Source organism: Callorhinus ursinus, unplaced genomic scaffold (genome assembly GCF_003265705.2).
Source record: "Callorhinus ursinus isolate GAN/ISIS: 27379988/994484 unplaced genomic scaffold, GSC_fseal_2.0 scaffold30, whole genome shotgun sequence".
NCBI lineage: Eukaryota > Metazoa > Chordata > Mammalia > Carnivora > Otariidae > Callorhinus > Callorhinus ursinus.
In genome coordinates, this window is record NW_027397092.1 from 14,795,031 (window position 1) to 14,817,630 (window position 22,600).

Here is a 22,600-nt window from a genome sequence, read left to right on the forward strand (position 1 = left end):
CTGGAGTTCTCCCGTTCTCCTTGATCGGTAAACTTGGTCTTGGCTTGCTGGCTGTTTGTGCTGATCTTCTGGGGGAGGGGCCTGTTGCCGTGGTTCCCAAATATCTTTGCCGGAGGTGGAATTGCCCCCCCTTGTCGGTCTGGGCTAAGCAAGCTGCTTGGGTTTGCTCTCAGGAGTTTTTGTTCCCTGCAAGCTCTCGGTACAGCTTTGGAGGACCAGGGTGAAAATGGTGGCCTCCCAATCTCCACCCAGAGGAGCTGAGAACTCGGGGTCCCGCTCCTCAGTGTGCCCCCAGAGAAAAGCAGTCACTCCCGTCTCCCTGGTCTCTGGCTGCACTGCGTGCTCACCCGGCCTGTGACCGAGCGTTTCTATCTCTGGAACCCGACCCCGTGTGGAGTCTCCGAACCCAGCAGATCCCTGCAGTGTGCTCCCACGCCGCTCCTCTCCGGGGAGGAAGGGGAGTCTCCCCAGCTCTGCCGCTTGTTGGGTCCCTGCTGGAGGAGCAGTGGCCCGACTGGGCCGCGGATCACAGTTTATGGCCACCCCGAGCTGAGAGCCCGTGCCTCGGCTCCGTCTCTGCAGCCGGCTTCCCCGCTCCAATACCTGGGAGCTCTGCTGTACTCAGGCACCCTCGGTTTTTCTGTGACCCCGAGGGTCCTGAGACCACACTATCCCAGAGGGTTCCAACCGCCCGCTTAGCCACTGCAGCGACGTCCCTCAGCGGAGCCGACTTCTTAAAAGGTCCGATTTTGTGCTCCGCGGCTCTGTCACTTGCCAGAAGCGGCCGACGGAGGCCCCCTCCCCCGCCGTCTGTCCTCTCGAATATCGCCTCGGATTCACTTCTCCGCACGCCCTACCTTCCAGTAAGTGGTCACTTCTCTGTTCAGAGAGTTGTTGCTACTCTCTTCTTCGATCTCCTGTTGAGTTCGTAGGTGTTCCTAATGGTTCATCCCTATTCAGCTGAATTCCTGAGACCAGACGAAATCCAGGTCTCCTACTCCTCTGCCATCTTGCTCCGTCCGCCGTCGGTGTATCTTTTAAACTCGGATATTCATTTTTTCTTTCTAGCAAATCCACTGGTAGGGATGTGCCCTGGGAAATTCTAGCATAAATGCACAGGAGACAAGCACTGTGTTGTTCTTTGTGGCATTGTTTGCCAACACTGAAAATTGCAAACAAGTGGAGTGAATAAATCTTTCCTATGATGTGATATAGTAGTTTAAATCAGTGGTTCTCAACCAGGGATGAATTTGCCCTCTGGGGACATTTGGCAACGTCTAGAGACATTTTTAGTTGTTACAACTCTAGATGGAAGAGGATTCTGCATTCCTATGGTTACCAATAAGGGTGAGCATCTTTTCAGTGGATAGAGAGGCTAGGGGTGCTTCCAAACATCCTAGAATGTATAGGACAGCCCCACAACAAAGAATTGTCTGACCCAAAATATAAATAATTTTGAGGTTGAGAAACTCTGATTCAAATGAATGAACTACATTTATATGCATCAACATGACTGCATCACAAAATCAATATTAAGCACAAGGGACTATAGGCAAAAATACAGATGATACTACATATAAATTTCAAAAAACAGCACATCACTATATATTATTTATAATCACATACATTTGTTGTAACTTTAAAAAATATTGATGGAAATGATACACATTGACATAAGTAGTGGCTTACTCTGAGGAAGGTGGGAGAGTAAAAGAATGCTAGTGATATTTAGCTATTTATTTCTTTAAAAATAAATAATGTGTCTATAGCAAATATGACAAAATAATCATTTTTGGTGAGTCCTTGGAACACTATTATGAAATTGCATCTTAGTAAGTTTTGAAATCATTATAATACCATTTCTCTTGTTAAAAACCTACATATTGAATTCATGAATTAACTGGGGGAAAAAAAAATTAAAAAAACCAAAAAGGGTACTGGTGGAAAGAAATAGATTAAAACAGAAGTAAAAGAATCAGAAAAAAAAATTTTTTCAGTACAGTGAAATCATTAAATAAAGTCAATTTCATCTTTTTAGAAAAATGTGAATAAAATAAAGTTTTGTTAAACTTAAGAAAAAAGAAAAGATCAATTAATGGTAGCTATAAAAAAGGAATATAAAGCCAAGATTAGGTATAGAGAGATTATGGTAATAAAAACACTTACCACAAAAATAAAAGGGCAAAGAATATGAATAATTAACAACAGAGAGAATAAGTATGCTATAATGTTAGCTCATTGATGGAGCAGGAATAATGTCAATAAGCTATAACATGCATTCAATAAATAATTGAAAAGTATACCAATGAATTAAATGTTATATAGTCATTAAAATTCTGTATTTACAGTGGACAGATTTTTTGAATACAGGGAAAATACAATGTTAAAAAATAAAAAATATCAAATACAGCATGATCTTAAGTACTTAAAATAATTGTATACAAAAAGTTAAAAAACAAATATGCCGAGTCTAACTAGATATACTTGTAATTGATAGGACCGTGAGTACTTTGCCCCCTCTGCTTCTTTATGATTTGTACTTTGATTATTTTATTATAGTCATAAAAATGTTTTAAACTCTATTATCAGCCCTGCCTGCGCAACATGAAGTCTTATTATTACTATTCATTTTTTAACAATATTTTAAATCTGAATTATATAAAGTCATTTAACTAATTATGGCATGTTATTTGGGGGAAAGACTTGTATGATTCAGACTCATCAAGTATGATTCAGATGTTCATCTGTGAAATGATGTCCCCAAATTAGCAACAAAATATATGACATCTTCACTACAAACATGATTGGTATAAGTAATGGAAAGTTCATCTTCCAGAACCACTTGTATTGAGCAGGAAGTGGGCACTGGTACTCTGGGACAAGCTTACAAACCCTGTTATTCAAAGGAAGACTCCTACTCAGTGAGTCAACCAGCTGTGAAAAACTGTAATCACAGCTGGCGATCACTGGTATAATGACCAGAGATGCTGCAGAAGCCATTTTGAGTCAATAGCAAACTGCTATTCTATGAGCTTTAAGGCTCTACCTATTTCATATTGAACTTTCATAATCCTGAGAAGTGGTATTGGACAGTAGACCAAAGTAATGCTCCTTTATGGTACATCCAGTGTGACTCACTAGAAGATATGACATATTTATCATTTCTTATTCTGGAAAATTGTCCTTCATTCGAAACAGAGTATTATTAAAAGAGAAAGAATTTCCCAATTTATTAGGACTATCACAATAAGTCACTTGGTATGAACATGTATATCTATTCAAAACCAGTCAACTATTTGCTCCTTCAGAAATTGTTCTCCTCTTACTTTTGGGGCCTGCCTTACCTCAATTCTTTTATGTTATCATCAAACCGTATTTGTTTCCTTCACTGTACCCTCTTCTCTGGCAATCTAATAACATGTATATCCTTGCCCCCCCCAGAAAAGCCTATCTCTGCTCCTCTACTGTCTTTTCTTCCCCCCATCCCCTCTTTGCCACCCCTCTCTTTTCCCCTCGTTGTTTCAACTGTTCTCTCTAGACTTAGGCGTATTTACTGGGCCTTTACAGTATTCCAAATATTCCTCTAAGTACTTCAGATGTGCTATCAATTTTATTCTCCCATTTAACACTCCCAACAATTTTATGAGGTAAGTATAATTATTTCTTCTCTTTTAAGTGAAGAAACTGAGGCACAGAGATTAATTTACTGGTCTAGGGTTGCATAGGTAGTTATGAGTGATAGAGTTGAACTGAAGAAACTATGGAAGATTAGCCTGTTTGTGGTGAGGATGTAGGTTTTTTCCCCCTATTCCATGATTCTGATGCCCAGGGTACTAATTAGTAGATTTTCTGTTTACACACACAAACACACACACACACAGTCTCTCTCTCTCTCTCTTTCTCTCTCTCTCTCTGTCTGTCTCTCTCTCTGTTTCTTTTGATGTGTTTGACTCCCTTATTTACATCTGTTAGCATATGCTTAGGCCACATCTGAAGTCAGGATTCTTAAACTGGTTCAGCAGGATCTCTTCAGTATGTAACTTAACCTGATGCATCATCTCTAATGTCCTTTATCACAGATGCATTAACAGTCCTCACCACTGTTGGGATTTAGTTTTAATAGGCCTGACTCATACTCTACTTCGTCAAATAAGAGTATCTCCAATGTGTGACGTCAACTGCTATGACCCAGAAATTATATGTTCTAATTTACCAAACTTGGCAGGAGTTGCTGTTTTCTTAAAAATTCAACTTCCAAATGCCTACTGTGGCTGCTATCTGCCAGATAACTGTGCTAAATACTAATGGAAGGAAAGCAAGATGTAGAAGAGACAATTCCTGTCCATAGGCCATTTTTCTTCCTCCAAACTTGAAATTGTATGTCTTTTTCATGGTATGTATGCTTTTGTATCATATTGTGGTTTAAATTTTCATTGTCCAAACACTTCATTCATGTTTATTGTCATTTGATTATGCCCTTTTGAAAAATAACTGTTCCAAACTTTTGTCCATTGAGATGTTTGACTTATCAGTTTGCAGCAATTTTTATGTATTCTGGATATGATGATTTAAACACTTATTTCTACCCTGTGGCTTGTCTTTTCATCTTCTTAAAAGTGTCTTTTGGTACCATTAAGTTCATTAAAATCAGGGATTCTTTAATATAATTCAAATTATCTTTCCTGCTTATTTCTTTTGTGTCCTATGTTTTGAAAATAGTACCAAATTCATCCTGTATTTCCTTCCAAATGTGTTATTATTTTATCTTTATAAAGAAAGGGCTAAGGCTCATTTTCTTCTATATATTTATTAAGTTGACCCAACAAAATATAATGAAAAGATTCCCCTTTCCCCACAGCACTATAGTGTTGTTTTTGTAGTAAGTCAAATGACTTTACATGTGTGAATTTGTTTCTAGACCATTACTTCTGTAGTGAAAGATACGCAATATCTAGTCATGCAAAAACATCAGACAAACAAAAATTAAGGGACATTCTACAAAATAACCGGCCAGTACTCTTCAAAAATGTCAAGGTCAGGGGCGTCTGGGTGGCTCAGTCAGTTAAGTGTCTGCCTTTGGCTCAGATCATGCTCTCAGGGTCCTGGGACTGAGCTCCACATCAGGCTCTCTGCTCAGTGGGGCATCTACTTCTCCATCTGCTCCTCCCCCCCCCCCGTTCCTGCACTCTCTCTCAAATAAATGAAATCGTTAAAAGAATGTCAAGGTCATGAAAAATAAGGAAAGACTCTGAACTATCACAAATTGAAGGAGACTATGGAGACATGACAACTAAATGCAATGTGGGATCCTGGTTTGGATCCTGAGGCAGAGAAAGGACATTAATGGAAAGACTGGTGAAATTGAAATTAAGTTTGTAGTTTGGTTAATAATATTGTATTGTTATTAATTTTGTGCTGTCAAAAGTTTGGAAACCTGTTCTTCCCCTTTTGTAGAGGTGGGAACATGTACAGATTGAAGCGTGGGAACATGTACAGATTGAAGCATGAGATCTGAGCCTGCGGCATAATTTACATGTATTACAGCTAATTTAATTTTTCTTTCTGGAGGATATAAATTCTTTTGCTTATCTGTGATAATAGTAAATACCTGGAGAATGTCTCTATATGTGAGTCTTTTTTCATTACTCTTACTCTCTTAATACGCAGATTTGTGTTTTTCACTTTTTGGAAATTGTAACTCCATACTTCATTAATACTTTACTCACCTATGACTTTTCTGTTCTCCTTTTTTGAATGTGTGTTTGTTTGTTGCCAGGAATGAGTTCTGCATTTATTTTATCTTCCCCTACAGAGTGTGTTTTTTGTTTTTGCACAATTCATTCATTTGTTCACTTATTCAGCATGTGTGTGTGTATGTATATATATATACGTATATATATGTGTGTATATATATATATATATATACGTATATATATATATATATATAATCAAGTGTCTGTAATTTCTAGGCCTTGTTTTAGGAACTTAGGATGTGACAGTAAACAAAACAGATAAAAATCCCCATCCCTGTGAAATTGCCATTCTAATGTTCTTACATTATGGATATTGAGGGTTTTCTATGTATTCTCCTTATTGAGCTAAATTTATTTTGCCAATCAGTATTTAGTGGCTGATAGCTTTTTCTTATTCTCGGTGTTCCCTTTACATTATATTCTGTTCTTATGACTAAAATACATCCTAGATTCCTCTATTTCTTAAATAATCTGTTTTTCCCTTTGAATTTATTTGTTCTTTTTATTCTGGTCTTTTTATCTATGTATTATTATTTTCATTTCTATTGATTCTTGATTACTCATATTATTAATGAAGCATAACATTATTATTCTGGAAAATGGATAAGGATTCCCTCCCCTACTGTTGTGTGGGTTATGTCCCTGTGTCAGTTGAGTTATATCTTCTCTGGAAGGTCACCTCAGGGTGCATACGTCTGGAGCATAACGTGAGACTGAGCAGCCCTAAGTTGCTCTGAGGTTGATTCTCTGAGGGTACCAATACCCACATTAGAAGTCATTAAAGAACAATCCTCTGGTTTTCCTTCTGAGAATGAAACTCAGTCTACCAGAGAATCTAGTAGTTAATAGGGATATGGAATAGAGGAGAGAAGATGTGGAAACTGATATAACTGTCATTCAGAAAGACCTTTCACTAATGACCACTTTTTGTTCCTCTTCTCACTTCTAGAACATGCTTATAACTAGGATTCTGCTTGAAAGAGTTGCTGCATGGGCCCCTTCTTCCATCCCTCATCTTTGCCTATAAACCAACTTTAATTCACTTTTCTTCTTTTACAAATATATCAAAATTACTTTAGTGATTACTTCCTCCCAATCTCCTTGCTATTATAAGTTAATTTTCTTTTTGTGTTTTTCTACAAAGTATTTTCAAGGGGGTCACAGAAGAGTGGAAAGGAATATTTTATGCATTTCATCTTATTTATTTAATTTTTTGCAAAGATTTTATTTATTTGACAGAGAGACACAGCAAGAGAGGGAACACAAGTGGGGGGAGTGGGAGAGGGAGAAGCAGGCTTCCCGCTGAGCAGGGAGCCCCGATGCGGGGCCCGATCCCAGGACCCTGGGATCATGAGCTGAGCCAAAGGCAGAGGTTTAACAACTGAGCCACCCAGGCGCCCCTATTTTATGCATTTTAAATCATGTCCCCAGCTTCCATATGTATGTATTATATGCAGTGTACTAGAGGTTAAGTCAATAATATAAATGAACTGATGATAGTTTATTGTGAATGCACATATCCAGAACTTTGATGCAAAGAATAATAGAAAATATAAAGCATTTAAAAATGAATTCTAGAAATCAAATATAAATTATAAATGGTACAAATAGAGATGACAAGGCAGGTATTTAACTTTTCTTTTTTAAGATATATTATGTGTGTTTTTATAGCACATGTGTTCCAGCAGTGTGTTGAACTGGTAGCGGACCCACCACACATTAATCATAAGGCAACTCCAGTTCATTATGAAGTCATCCATAAACAAGTTACTAGAACACACAGGTCAGGGCTGAGCACAGACTGACTAATCCCTGGACCTGGGAGGTATTATCTTTTTTACCCTTTCCATTCTTTTCCTGATTTGCCACTTAGGTTGTTGAAGGGGCTAAATGAGTGAAAGTTGTGCCATCTTAGGGATATTTGTGTGTCATTTCTCTTGGTACTGTTGAAATCCCAAACCCAGGTCTCTGTGTTCACCTTGAGACACCATTACTCATAATAATGTAACAACTCATACATCAGTACAGTAAGTGCCTTCAGAATAATGAATATCTGTCTCTTAATAATTAGGCAGTTCAGATGGCAGAAGTTTTTCATTTAAAGGTGGTTAATTGGATGAGATATGAGAAGAAGCATTCTGAAATTCTATCCAGGGATGGATCTCAGACCAAAATACAGACACAAACATTACAGTAAATAATAAATGGATGATCTCACATTTAAACACACACATGTAAAAAATGGGATTCACAATAACATAGCTTAGGATATATCACCAGTTCATAAATCATAATCTGTGCTTCAATAATTCTGACTTAAATTATGCATTAAAAAATTGAGTCCCTGAATCAGCATTAGTTATTGATGTAAATGTTTTGATGAGAGCCTCTATTGACATTTGTTATTATTAAATTATATTAAATTAATTTTTCATTAAAATGACATTAAAAATTTCTTGTGAAAAAATCAATATTTAATGGCTTTGTGAATCTTGTTAATGTTTCTGGCCTTTGTTTGGTCTCCAACTGTCTACCAAACTGAGATCCACAGTGACCACTGGGTACCATAGCAAATATAATTTCAAAACATATTATTTCTATGATCATATAAATGTTTAAACACTGATTATATTTTGAATTTTTATTTTGTTTGATTGTAAATATCATCATAACTCTGTAAGCTCTGGTGGGTTAGCAAGTTAAGAAAAAGAAAAACAGCAACAAAGAACAAAACTTCCAGTGATAATTTTTTAAAAAGCAAAGTAGGAGTAAATATTCTATACACTGAAACTACTACTTACATTTTAAGGGAGGACATATATTTGTATCCAGTATTGTCAGTTCTCTATTTAAATATATAGAATTGTATAGTAATATATTAACAAAAATGTTACTAATACTTTATAGTACTTTATAGTTTACAAAATGATTTAATATTATCTCTTTGTAAACTTTACAATAAACCTATGAGGATATGTTTTAAATATATCCGTTTTTGGTGGAAGGAAGGACAGTTTAAATAATAGGAAGAATCATACCTGAGTTTCAAATCCAGGGATTTTTGTTTTTTGTTTTTACTAGTAATCAAATATATTCTGTTATATTAAAACCATCTTTATATTGTATATTGTAACCTGGCATAAACAAGTCTCAAATATATTTATTTTTTGGTTTCCATCTAAATATTTGATACAACTTTTGGATAAACTTTCTCATGCTGTCCTGTGTTAGTGAACAGAGGGTAAACTTTGTATCATATGTTAACATGCGTGGTTCATGCCATATGTATTTAATTATCATTAGAAACTTTTATATCAATTATGCCAAACTCAAGCTGCTGCTTGTGGCTTTTATCCTCTCACTTCCAGAGGGATAATATTAAACAACTTCCACACTCTCCCCTACTGGTTATCTGTGGATGCCTTTTCTGGCATTGTCCTCTTGATTGGCCTTTCAAGACAGAGTCTTGTTCAAAATCTGGACAATTTATTGGAGCCATAGAAAATCTGTTTTCTGATGGAAATGATAATATTCTTAAATATTTTCAGGCATGGATATTTTTTATGGTTTGTAGTGTAGGGTTCTGAACCTTCATTTGAACCCAAGTTGGTGATAGAGGAACCCTATGAAAAGTTTTGACGTAGTCTGTGTGTTCCTGCAGCCTATCCACAAGAAGTATCCTCCTACCTCAGTGAGAAAAATTAGTTTTTTTATTTTAATTTTTAAGAAATTTATGTTTGCTATCTAAACCCCTTGTACTGAAAGTGTATAAAGCAGTAAATAATGTAAAATGTCTGCACTTCACCACTTGGGCAAGATCTCAACATTTGAATTGTCTTTATGTAGTTCCTATAAAACCTCCTTGAGACAGCTCGTCTTCTGCAGAGATGATCTAGAAGATACGATCACTGTTTTTTTCACCAACACTGTTTCCCATTATAAGCAAAATAAAATTTGTACCCCTGATTATGGCATAGCAGGAACTTCCTTTGCAATTTTCCAATTTCATGTCTGAAAACTGTTCTTAGCTAAAACAAAATTCTCAAGTTCTTTAGACATGCAGCTATATACAGAATGTTATCTTTTCCTGGCAGTCTTTCTTCTTATCTTTGTAAGATTTGAACCTAGGTATTTGCATCCAGATAATTTTTGCACTGTTGTATTTAAGCAGGCTCTCTCCAAATGGCAGCAAAGATAGCATTGGACCGCTTTAAGGAAGTGTTTTTTTTACTACTCTTGAACTCTCAGAAAGAGTCTGCTGCCTTCACTCTTCCCTATATACAAAATATTTCCTGAAAAACACTGGCCATACCTAAGTCTTGCCTGCTTCTGGATTGAACCTGTGCGAATGGGATACTCTCATTGAAGCTGTGGTTTCATGATGACTTCTTTGGTGAAGATGCAAGACTCAGTGATTGTGATTCCATTCAGATGTAAGAGGAGCTGTTCTCATAAGGCATAAAGGAAATCTCTTACTAAAAAAAGCGGGGGGAATGGAATGGAGACTAAGCAGCCAAAAACAATTCTGTACTCTATGCACACATCCTTCAAGAGGCAAGGAGTATCATCCGCTATATGAAACCTTCCTTACTGAAGCTAGTGAAATCAGTCACTTGTTCTCCTGAGATGCCTATGGAACATGTTTACTTAAGCATTTATCAGCACAGTAAACTATTTTGTGTACTACTCTGTCTTTCTAGACTATAATTCTTTAAGGACAGAGGCCATATTTTAGCCATTTCTGTATGCTCAGTGCATCATAGTTTTTAGTACAGAATAAAGCCTAAAATATATAAGTTCCTTATACTAGTGACATGATAAACCTGAGTTTTTCTGTCTTCTACTCTTGCGCAAGTTCAAAAAAGGCACATGCAAGAGCAATTTCTTTAGCTGTGCAAAAAAAAAAAAAAATCTTTGCAGAAATGTGATTTAAACATAATGGGTTTGGCTTTAAGCAATAGATGATATAAAAAACATTTCTTTATCTTTTGTAGAATAGCTCCTGATGATACAGTCCATTATGTTGATCAATGTCCTTACTTAAAAACTTACTTGAAAGTATATTTAAAATCTGACAGAGAAAATTACTCTTCAAATTCAGTGCTAACACAAAATATGCCTCTCCTTATCATGTGGTATATTTCTTTCTGCTAAATAATGAGAAATTCAGTAATGTCTGCTTCCATTTTGACTATCAAGAAATAAATAGATGAAATTTAAGCTTAATTGTGTTAGCCTAATTTAGGCTATTTTTTCTGGTATAATTGTTTCCTAATCTGGTTCTCCAGTTTATCATGAAAAAAAATCACCCAGGGAACTTGTTAAGATACATGTTTTTATGCCCCACTCCCTGAGATTTTTATACAGTCAATTATTACCTTGCATATTTTGAACATCTGATTGATTCAGAAATCAGTAAGTAAATGTGCATATTTTAATTCCTAGGATATTCACTAAAAATATAGGAATGAAGCACATTTCCAAATAGAGGTACAAAGAAAGAATGATAAAGAACATGATTCAACCAGTCTAAAAGAAGGCAAGGAAACAGAGACAAAGAAATATAGTCCTCTCCTGAGTTAATGGAAAGACAGAACTCCTGGTATTTGATTTATTTTTTATTTTTTTATTATGTTCACTTAGCCAGCATATAGTACATCATAAGTTTTTTGATAAGTAATGTTCAGCGATTCATTAGTTGCATATAACACCCAGTGCTCATCCCAACACATGCCCTCCTTAATACCCATCACCTGGTCACCCCATCCCCCAATCCCCTCTGCTCTGTAACCCTGTTTGTTTCCCAGAGTCCAGAGTCTCTCATCGTTTGTCTCCCTCTCCGATTTCTTCCCATTCAGTTTTCCCTCCCTTCCCCTGTGGTTCTCTGCTCTATTCCTTATGTTCCACATATAAGTGAAACCATATGATCATTGTCTTTCTCTGCTTGACTTATTTCACTTAGCATAATCCCCTCCAGTTCCATCCATGTCGATGCAAATGATGGGTATTCATCCTCTCTGATGGCTGAATAATATTCCATTGTATATATGTATATACATCTTCTTTATCCATTCATCTGTTGAAGGGCATCTCAGTTCCTTCCACAGTCTGACTATTGTGGACATTGCTGCTGTGAACATTGGGGTGCATATGCCCCTTCTTTAACTATATTTGTATCTTTTGGGGGTAAATACCTAGTAGTGCAATTGCTGGGTCATAGGGTAGCTCTATTTTTAATGTCTTGAAGAGCTGCCATACTGTTTTCCAGAGTGGCTATACCAGCTTGCCTTCCCAGCAACAGCGTAAGAGGTTCTCCTTTCTCCACAACCTTGCCAGCACTTGTTGTTTCCTGTCTTTAATTTTGGCCATTCTAGCCAGTGTAAGGTGGTATCTCATTATCGTTTTGATTTGTATTTTCCTGATGACTAGTGATGCTGAACATTTTTTCATGTCTCTATTAGCCATTTGTATGTCTTCTTTGGGAAAGTATCTGTCTTCTGCCCATTTCTTGACTTGATTACTTGTTTTTTGGGTGTTGAGTTTGATAAGTTCTTTATAGATTTTGGATATCAGCCCTTTATCTGAAATGTCATTTGCATGTATCTTCTCCCATTCTGTGGATTGCCTCTTAAGTTTTGTTGAATGTTTCCTTTGCTGTGCAAAAGCTTTTTATCTTGATGAAATCCCAAAAGTTCTTCATTTTTGCTTTTGTTTCCCTTGCCTTTAGAGATGTGTCTTGAAAGAAGTTTCTGTGGGCAGTGTCAAAGAGGTTACTGCCTATGTTTTCCTCTAGGATTTTGATGGATTCACATTGAGGTCTTTCATCCATTTAGAGTTTATCTTTGTGTATGGTATAAGAGAATGGTCTAGTTTCATTCTTCTGCATGTGGCTGCCCAGTTTTCCCAGCACCATTTATTGAAGAGACTGTCTTTTTCCCATTGGATGTTCTTTCCTGCTTTGTCAAAGATTAGTTGACCATAGAGTTGAGGGTCCATTTCTGGGGTCTCTATTCTGTTCCATTGATCTATGTGTCTGTTTTTGTGCCAATACCATACTGTCTTGGTGACTCCTGGTATTTGAAAAGGTTCCTCCTAGAGTATTGAGCTGGTTATTACTCAGTGCATGGGTGTAAAGATTGGGGAAAGAATTAGTAGAAAGAAATGGAGGAAACGGTGCCTCCATTTTCAGAATATGAGACGTGAAGATCTTAGCAAAATTTATTAATGGGAATGGTTCCAAAAATGGAAAGCAAAATTATAGCAAATTGAATCCAACCATTTATGAGAATGAGAACATGCCAGAAAAAAGTAATTCCAACAAATATAGAAAAAATAATTGTAAAATTCAATCCCCATTCATGATAGAAATGTTTAATAAATTAAACATAGAAATAAGATTCTTTACTTTGAAGAAAGGTACTTAGAAAATATTATAACAGGGGCACCTGGGTGGCTCAGTCATTAAGCCTCTGCCTTCAGCTCAGGTCATGATCCCAGGGTCCTGGGATTGAGCCCCGCATTGGGCTCCCTGCTCAGCGGAAAGCCTGCTTCTCCCTCTCCCACTCCCCCTGCTTGTGTTCCTGCTCTTGCTGTCTTTCTCTCTGTCAAATAAATAAATAAAATCTTAAAAACAAAAGGAACTATTATGATTAACATCCTTGTAAATGGGACAGTGTTACAAATACTTTTAAAGGGAGAAATAAGTTAAACAGTTTCACAGGTTTCTCGCTATCTTTTTTGAGTTTTGCTTCACAAAAATGTGTATGTTATTTTTCCTGCTTTTTACACAATAGGTAGCATTCATTTTATAGTCTGCATTTTGTTTTCCTCACTTAACAATATATTCTAGAAATCAGTGGATATTAGTTGGCAGAGCTTTGTCATCCTTTTTTATAGGTTCATAATACTCAATTTTGTAGAAATACTGTAACTTTTTATGTAGGCATTTAGGTTGTTTCTATCTAATATCTTGCAATTACAAATAATACTACAATGCAAATCTTTTGCATATGCATTTTCACATTTTTGGAAATTTCTAAAACTAAGGTAAAAAAATAAGTGTACATTTATGTTTTGTTAGATTTTGACAATTTTTTCCATAGTAATTGAAACATTTTATATTTTCACTGGCATTATGTCAGAATATTTGTTTCCCCACAGATTTGCCAAAAGACTATGCTGTCAAACTTAATTTTTTTCATCCTGATAAGAAATTATATCTTGGTATTTTAATTTTCATTTCTATTGTAAGAATTGTAAATGATTATAATGATTATAGTTGAGTATCTATTCATAAGTTTAGAAAATTGTCTGTGTCCAGTTTCTCATTTTTTAAAATGGATTTTTTTTAGTCTTTTTTACTATAGGCAATGACTTTTTAGATAACACCACCAAATGCATGAAAGAACTGATAAACGACTTCATTAAAGTTACAAACTCTGCTCTTCAATAGACAATGTCAAGGGAATGAGAATACAAGCCACAGACTGGGAGAAAACACTTACAAAAGACATGTCTGATAAAAGACTGCTATCTAAAATATACTGGAAACTTTTAAGCTCAACAGTAGGAAAATGAACAACTAATTAAAACTGCATCTTTAAAGGGGATTGATACATTTACCTTGGGGTGCCTGGGTGGCTCAGTCGGTTAAGCATCTGCCTTGGGCTCAGGTCATGATCCCAGGGTCCTGGGATCCAGCCCTGAGTCGGGCTCCCTGCTCAGCCAAGAGCCTGCTTCTCCCTCTCCCTCTGCCACTCCCCCTGCTTGTGCTCTCCTGCTCTCTCTCTCTGTCAAATAAATAAATGAAATCTTCAAAAAGAAAAAAAATACACTTACCTTGAGGAGCACTGAGAAATGTATAGAACTGTTGAAACATTATATTGTACACTTGAAACTAATGTAACACTGTATGTTAATTATACTTGAATTAAAAAAAATTAATATGAGTCACCATTTTGCACTGATCATTATTATAACCAATTCAGGCAAGGATCATCAATGACTGTTCAATAATTAGGTGAAAGTTTGTGGGGCAGCAAGATACTTACAAAGTTTCAAAGTATCTCCCCAAGTTCACTTATTTACTATTAAGAAGAAATATACTTCTGTAGTGGAAAAATCTAGCTGATAATATATAAACCAAGAGATCTGAGTTAACATAACCAATAATACCAACTGACATCCTGTGCTTGCTAATACAATGCACTGTGAAGGCCACAATATTACTTAGGTAGAATTCTTTCCAAAATTATATAAACTGTTCTAAACATAAGGAAGCTATCAGATAACACAAATTGGAGGACATTATAAAACAAAACAGAAACTTAGCTTGTAAACTTAAATTTAATATCATAAAAGACAGAGAAAGAATCAGTGGTCTAGATTTTAGGAAACTATAAAAATCCTAGAAGAGAACACAAGCAGTAACTAATTTGACATCAGCCATAGCAACTTTTTCTATATATGCCTCTTGAGGCAAGGGGGACAAAAGCAAAAATAAACTATTGGGACTACATCAAAATAAAAAGCATCTGCATGGTGAAGGGAAGAATGAACAAAACAAAAAGGCAATCTATGGAGTAGGAGAAGATATTTGCAAATGACATACCTGATAAAGGGTTAGTTTCCAAAATATGTAAAGAACTTACCAAACTCAATACCCAAAAAATGAATAATCCAATTAAAAGGTGAGCAGAAGACATGAACAGTTATTTCTCCAGAGAAGACATCCATATGGCCAACAAACACATGAAAAGGTGTTCATCATCACTCTCATCAGGGAAATACAAATCAAAACTACAATCAGCTATCTCCTCACACCTGTCAGAATGGCTCAAATCAACAGTACAAGAAACAACAGGTGTTAGTGAGGATGTAGAGAAAAAAAAAACCCTTGTGCACTGTTGGTGGGAATGCAAACTGGTACAGCCACTGTGGAAAACTGTATGGAGGTTCCTCAAAAAGTTAAAAATAGAACTACCCTATGATCCAGCTATTGTACTACTAGATGTTTACCCAGAGAATGAAAAAACACTCATTCAACCCTAATTGAATGTATACAGGCACCCCTATGTTTATAGCAGCATTTTTTGTAGTAGCCAAGATATGGAAGCAGCCCAAGTGTCCATTGATAGACGAATGGTTAAAGAAGATGTGGTGTATATATACAATGGAATATTACTCAGCCATAAAAAAGAAAATCTTGCCATTTGCAATGGCAAGAATGGAGCTAGACAGCACAATGCTAAGTGAAATAAGTCAGAGAAAGACAAATACCATATGATTTCACTCATACGTGGAATTTAAGAAACCAAGCAAGTGAAGGGAATAAAAGAAAGAGACACAAATCAAGAAACAGATTCTTAACTATAAAGAACAATCTGGTGGTAACCAGAGGGGCAATGGGTGGGGGTTTAGGTGAAATAGGTGATGGGGATTAAGGAGTGCATTTGTGATGAGCACTGGATGATGTATGGTATTGTTGAATCAGTATATTTTACACCTGAACTAATATGACTATATATTAACCAAGTAGAATTAAAAATAAATAAATAATAAAAACTTAAAAAGCAAAAAAAAAAACCAAAAATAATATAAAGAGAAGTAATATATTTTAGCAATTTGACTGGATGTTACATTTCTATAAATCAACAACTCAAAAATATAAATTTTAAAAGCATCATTCATAATGGCGACAGAAAGTCACAGTATAACCAGCGCTAAATTTAACAACTGTGCCTAAGATTTACATGCATAAAATTATAAAAGTTTCCAGAAATAAATTAAAAAATAATAAATTAAGAGCTATCTTGTTCATGGATGGAAGACTCCTGAAGACACCGGTTTTTCTAATTTGATCTAAAGAATCAAAGTAATTCCAGTAAAAGGTTTGAGAGCTTTTCTTTTTCTTGGACCTTGGGAAGACATTTCTATGGTTATATGGAAGATTAAAAGATCTAGTAATAGACAAGACCCTCCTGAGGGGGGCGGGGAGGAACAAGAAGAACAAGAGAATGCGACAAGAGGAGAAAGAACTTGCCCTACTCCATATCAGGACTTAGGCAGATACAGTAAGTTTGACGTTTGACAGTGTTGGCTTGACTAATCCATGGAAAATGGGGGAAGTAATCAATAAAACAAGCTTGGAAAAAAGGATTTCCACTTAGAAAATGAGGATATTGGATCCGAACCTTACATCATGTACAAAATCAAATCCAGATGGAGCATGAAACTAAAAGTAAAAAATAAAACTTAAACTTTTGTTAGAATATATCATTGAATATTTTTCTAACTTTGAGGTAGGAAGTAATATTTTAAGCAGGACCCTAAAAAATGTAATTCTAAAAAAAGTTTGATCAATTTAATTGAAGTAATGTTATGCAGAAATACCATAAAAGACGTAAAAACAAACTTCATACTATAATAAGATATATTTAACAAATAAAACGAACAAGGGGTTAGTATCAAAAATGAATATTGAGAACCCACAAGCCTCCTGCTCTGGGCAGTGCCCCCCAGCCTGGCCCAAATCTGAACTGGGGTTTCCCCAGCCACTGGAATATACCTGGCTCTGCATTTGCCATGGCCAGCATACTGGACCAAGCCTGTTTGACCTTCACTACCTCAGCTAGATCCTGAATGTCAAAAAGCATGTTCATTTGATGCATTTGAGGAAAATGGGAACTTGGGGTGACCAAGGCTTTCTAGAGGAGACCTCCTATGAAAGACCAGCAGAGGAGATGCTCAACATACTAAGAAAGAATTTGTTTTATTTTTGTTTTTGTTTTTTGATGACTTTGCAAACAACCATTACACATTTAGGCACTAAGATATTTCATTTAGCATTTTAATAATTACACCAGGTAGAGATATAGGAGTCTATAGGATCAACAAGCAGACCTCAGATAAGCAAATCTGGTTATCTTTCCCCATCCAGTGTGTAAAGCATTATGATGGTAAAGGGAAAAACTGAGTGTATTCCCATAATAGTGTACCCCTCCATGAACTGCTCTCCACACAGCTGACTAAAAGTACAAATTGGATTTATCACTCTTTGCCTTTTTTGGAAGAGGGTACTTGATGCCCATTTTTAAAGACATTAAGAGCTAAAAATCCCAGACTGAATCTTCATTTTGCAGCTGAGTTTTTGCTGTTCTTTTGCATTCTTGCTTTTGAGGATGGTTATCTTGTACGTAATAGCTCTGTGAGGGGAAAAATGTGGTGCCTTCCTCCTCACCCTCAAGTCCTGGTTTTTAGTACGAATTGTTTTGGATTTATTATCTGCTTTTTATCCCTCCTAAGATCTCTTTTTTTAATAATGTTCAAAAACCCATATTTTAACAGAATAACCTTAAAACAGAAAAATATTAAGAAGGAAAATTTTGGAAGGAGAAATGAATTGGCTTAACTGTTCATTCTTTGAATGCTTTACTGCAAAACTTACATGAAGGCTAGCTGGCCAACCTCATCATCTTTCTCAAAATGAGACTCATTAAAAGGTATCTAATGAATGATATCATGACTTTTTGAGAGCATAAACACTTCTGAGCCTTTTATTATCAAGGTATCAAAAGCAATTTGCAGTTCTCAAACTGAAATCCATCCCCTATTTGTTCTTCATGACTGCTGAGATGTGGTCAGCAATGGATGACCCAGGAGACATGTTAAGACTTCTTCCATATATACGTATTTATGTACACACACATTAACACATATGTGTATGTATGTGTATGGATTGTTTTTTGTTGTTGTTTAACATTCATTGTAGAATTAGCTGCCAAAACATTGGAGTTTGAGAAGAAAATATCTCCCCAGACTCTCTCCCAAAGACAAGAAGGACAAGAAAGGCCATCTCGGTAAGCTGTGATGTAATACAATAAACATGGTCATGGAGCTGAGGAGGTGCTTTGTAAATTGAGATGAGGCACATGGATGAAGAAGATGTTTGTATTGGTTAGAAGAACCCTGCTCCTAGACTTGGCTCAGCCCCAAATTAGTTGTCCATCTTTGGGCAAGTTTCAGAAACTTCTTGGACCTCTGTTTTTGAATCTGTCAAATGAGAGTTCAACTGGATAGAACATAGTTGATTTCCACTTCATACTTCATTGGTCTTGGCACCCTCACAGCCTAGCTTTCATTGTCTCTGGGTAGATGGGAGGATGACAGTGAATAACTTCTTGATGCTATGTGGTAAATATAGTGGTATGGGTATTGCTCTATTGGAAATTTAGTTTCATTCAAGTTAAAATAACCATCCTTTACTGTGCCTTTAATGTGCTAAGGCTGTTACACGATATTATCTCATTTTAATCTTTAGTGACCTCCACTTTACATATGAAGAAATCAAAGTCCAGGAACACTAAATTCACCCAAAATTAAGCTCATCTTCTATTATTGTTAGTTTTATTAGTAATGAGTATATATGAATATATAGCAAAAGCTTTTACAATGAGTGAAACAAAAACATATTCCATTGTAGAACAGAAATTTTAACAATAGAAAACCATAAAAAATTCTAAGTGGCAATTTACAGTATTTGCTGTCTTAAGAAATAAAAGTTTCCTTTAATCCAATGGAAATTTTTAAGTGTGATAGGTCAGTGCTAGTGAGAAAATGAATAAAAACCATGTTTGGGGGATAAAAAGCCCATAGAATTCCTACTCAAAGAGTTATTTTAAAGTGGGCAAAATACCTAGAAGCCATTTCATAGAAGAAACACATGTGAATAAGTATATAAAAAGTGTGCAGGGCACCTGGGTGGCTCAAATGGTTGAGCGTATGACTCAAGTCATGATCTCAGGGTCACAAGATCAAGCCCTGCATTAGGGTATATATCCCAAAGAAACTCTCACATATATCTTCCAGGAGACATGGAGAAAAATGTTCACAGCAACACTGTAAGAGCAAAACTCTATAAATAACCCAAATGCCTATTAGTAGAATTTGATAAGTAAATGACAGTGTATTCACACAGTGGAACATTATGCAACAGCAAAAATGAATTAACTTTGTCTTTATGCACAATATGGATGACTCAGAAATTTTTGTAGTGTAAGAGATTTTCTGATATATTTCATCCTTTAGTATAATGAATATGGTGAAATATAAGGCTACTTAGTATTTTAGACATCTGGAGTTTTAAAGTATGTGTTCTTGTAATTGACAAAAACAGAAAATGACATGGGGTTAGTAATTGTGCCTTTGCCTGGCTGGTAAAAATAGAACGTGGCATAACATAGACTACTTGGAAGAGCAAAAAATACCAAGGTAATACACCATCAGCAAAATAAAGCATAGCATTCAGTTGAGGAGTGCATCTTAATCAGAAAATAAGCATTTTTTAAGACTGATGTTTTATTAAAGAACTGGTATATTTCAATGTTTCCTTTAAGGTGTTGTTTTTATTTATTTATTTTTATTGAACTATTGTTGACCTACAGTGTTCTATTAGTTTCAGGTGTACAACATTCTGCTTCCTTAATTCCAAACATTACTCATTGCTCAGCAGGATGAGTGTAGTCATCATCTGTCACCAGACAGCATTATTACAGTATTGTTGACTGTATTCCCCATGCTCTACTTTTCATCCTCATGACTTATTTATTTTATAACTGGAAGTTTGTATTTCTTAATTTTCTTCACCTATTTATTTGTTTTAGCAAAGAATTGTGAATTAAATTAGCATATCTCTTAAACATTATTCCCAGTTAGCTTTTTATGAAAAAAATCTTTTCAACATAATTATAAATCTTTAATCAGAATATTTTTCCAATTTCTATCATTCTTTTTATTTTTAATGCTTTGTAAATATGAATAGGAGTAATTAGAATATCCTTTCTTGCACTAACAGTCTCCTATCAAAATCGTTCTCACACATCAGTGTATATCAGAATCATCTGGAGGACATATTAAAACACAATTCACTAGGCTCCACCACAGAGTATCTGATTCAGTAGCTCTGAGGTGAGGCCTGTGAATGTACATTTCTAACAAATTCCCAGATGATGGTGATGCTGTTGGTCCAGGCACCTCAGCTGAAGAACCACTGCCCATCAGTTTTTGGATTCAGATGCCATTTGCCTCCTTTCCTGGAGTCAGTGTACTGTGGAGGTCATGTGTTACATTGAAGGTCATGTAAACTGAGTTCTGCCCAGTGGTGTGCTTATGTCCACAGTTTCATCGTCTATATAAGAAGAGGTTGGGTCCAGTGGTCTCTCAGGGCACTTCAGTTTTAAAATTTTATAAGGCATGTCTTTTTCAGGATTCACTTCCAAAAGTCAGTGAATTTTCTTATCTCTTCATATTAGCTGATGTATCATTTGCCAATATGAGTTCATAGAAACTTGTCAACATTTAATCAGCTTGTGAAAATCTCTATTCAAGAGAAAATTCCATATCAAGATTTCATTATTTTCCTAAAATGTTTTGATCAAAATGAGTGGTAGATATTTGCAAAATACACTTAAACACTTATTAGAGGCCAACTTCAGATTTTGGAAGAGAGCTAAGCAATACATTATTTGTGATATGGGAGTTCATCCTGTCTAACAGTGTGTCAAGTAACCTTTACTTTGATTCTGGCAGAAATTTTTAATATGGAGTTTCCTCCTAGATCTCAACATAAATGCTAATTAGCCCAGGTACAAGAAGTTTTCTGGACCTCAGAGGTGAGCCCCTGTCTTGCAAAGGCAAGCAAAATTCTAATACAATAGTTTAAGTAACCTGAAGAGAGCAACCTGGTAACAACTTTTGTAGTCTAGCTTCACTGCCATTTGTGCTTGTTAATATAAATGAACCTGGAGAAAACTTCCAGACTCATTCCATGAGGCCAGCACTACCTTGATCCCCAAACCAGACAAAGACCCTATCTAAAAGAATTACAGACCAATATCCCTGATGAACATGGATGCAAAAATATTCACCAAGGTACTAGCCAGTAGGATCTAACGGTACATTAAAAAGATTATGCACCATGACCAAGTGGGATTTATTCCTGGGCTGCAAGTGTGGTTCAGCATCTACAAATCCATCGGTGTGATATGCCACATTAATAAAAGAAAGGACAAGAACCATATGATCCTCTCAAGAGATGCAAAAAAGTATTTGACAAAACACAGCATGCTTTCTTGATTAAAACTTTTGCAGTGTAGGGATAGAGGGAACATACCTCAATATCATAAAAGCCATCTATAAAAAGCCCACAGAGAATATCATTCTCAATGGGGAAAACTAAGAGCTTTTCCCCTAAGGTCAGGAACACGGCAGGGATGTCCACTCTCACCATTGTTGTTCAACATAGTACTAAAAGTCCTAGCCTCAGCAGTAAGACAACAAAAAGAAATAAAAGGCATCCAAATTGATAAGTCAAACTTTCACTCTTCACAGATGACATGATACTACTCTGTGTGGAAAACCAAAATGACTCCACCCAAAAACTACTAGAACTCACACAGGAATTCAGCAAAGTGGCAGGATATAAAATCAGTGCACAGAAGTCAGTTGCATTTTTATACACAAACAATGAGACAGAAAAAATAGAAATTAAGGAATCAATCCCATTTATAATTTCACCAAAAACCACAAGATATGTAGGAATAAACCTAATCAAAGAGGTAAAGGATCTGTACTCTGAAAACTATAGAACACTTAAATTGAGGAAGACACAAGGAAAAGAAGAAGCATTTCATGCTGATGGATTGGAAGAACAAATATTGTGAAAATGTCTATGCTACCCAGAGCAATCTACACATTCAATGCAATCCCTATCAAAATACCATCAGCATTTTTCACAGAGCTGGAACAAACAATCCTAGAATTTGTATGGAACCAGAAAAGACCCCGAATAG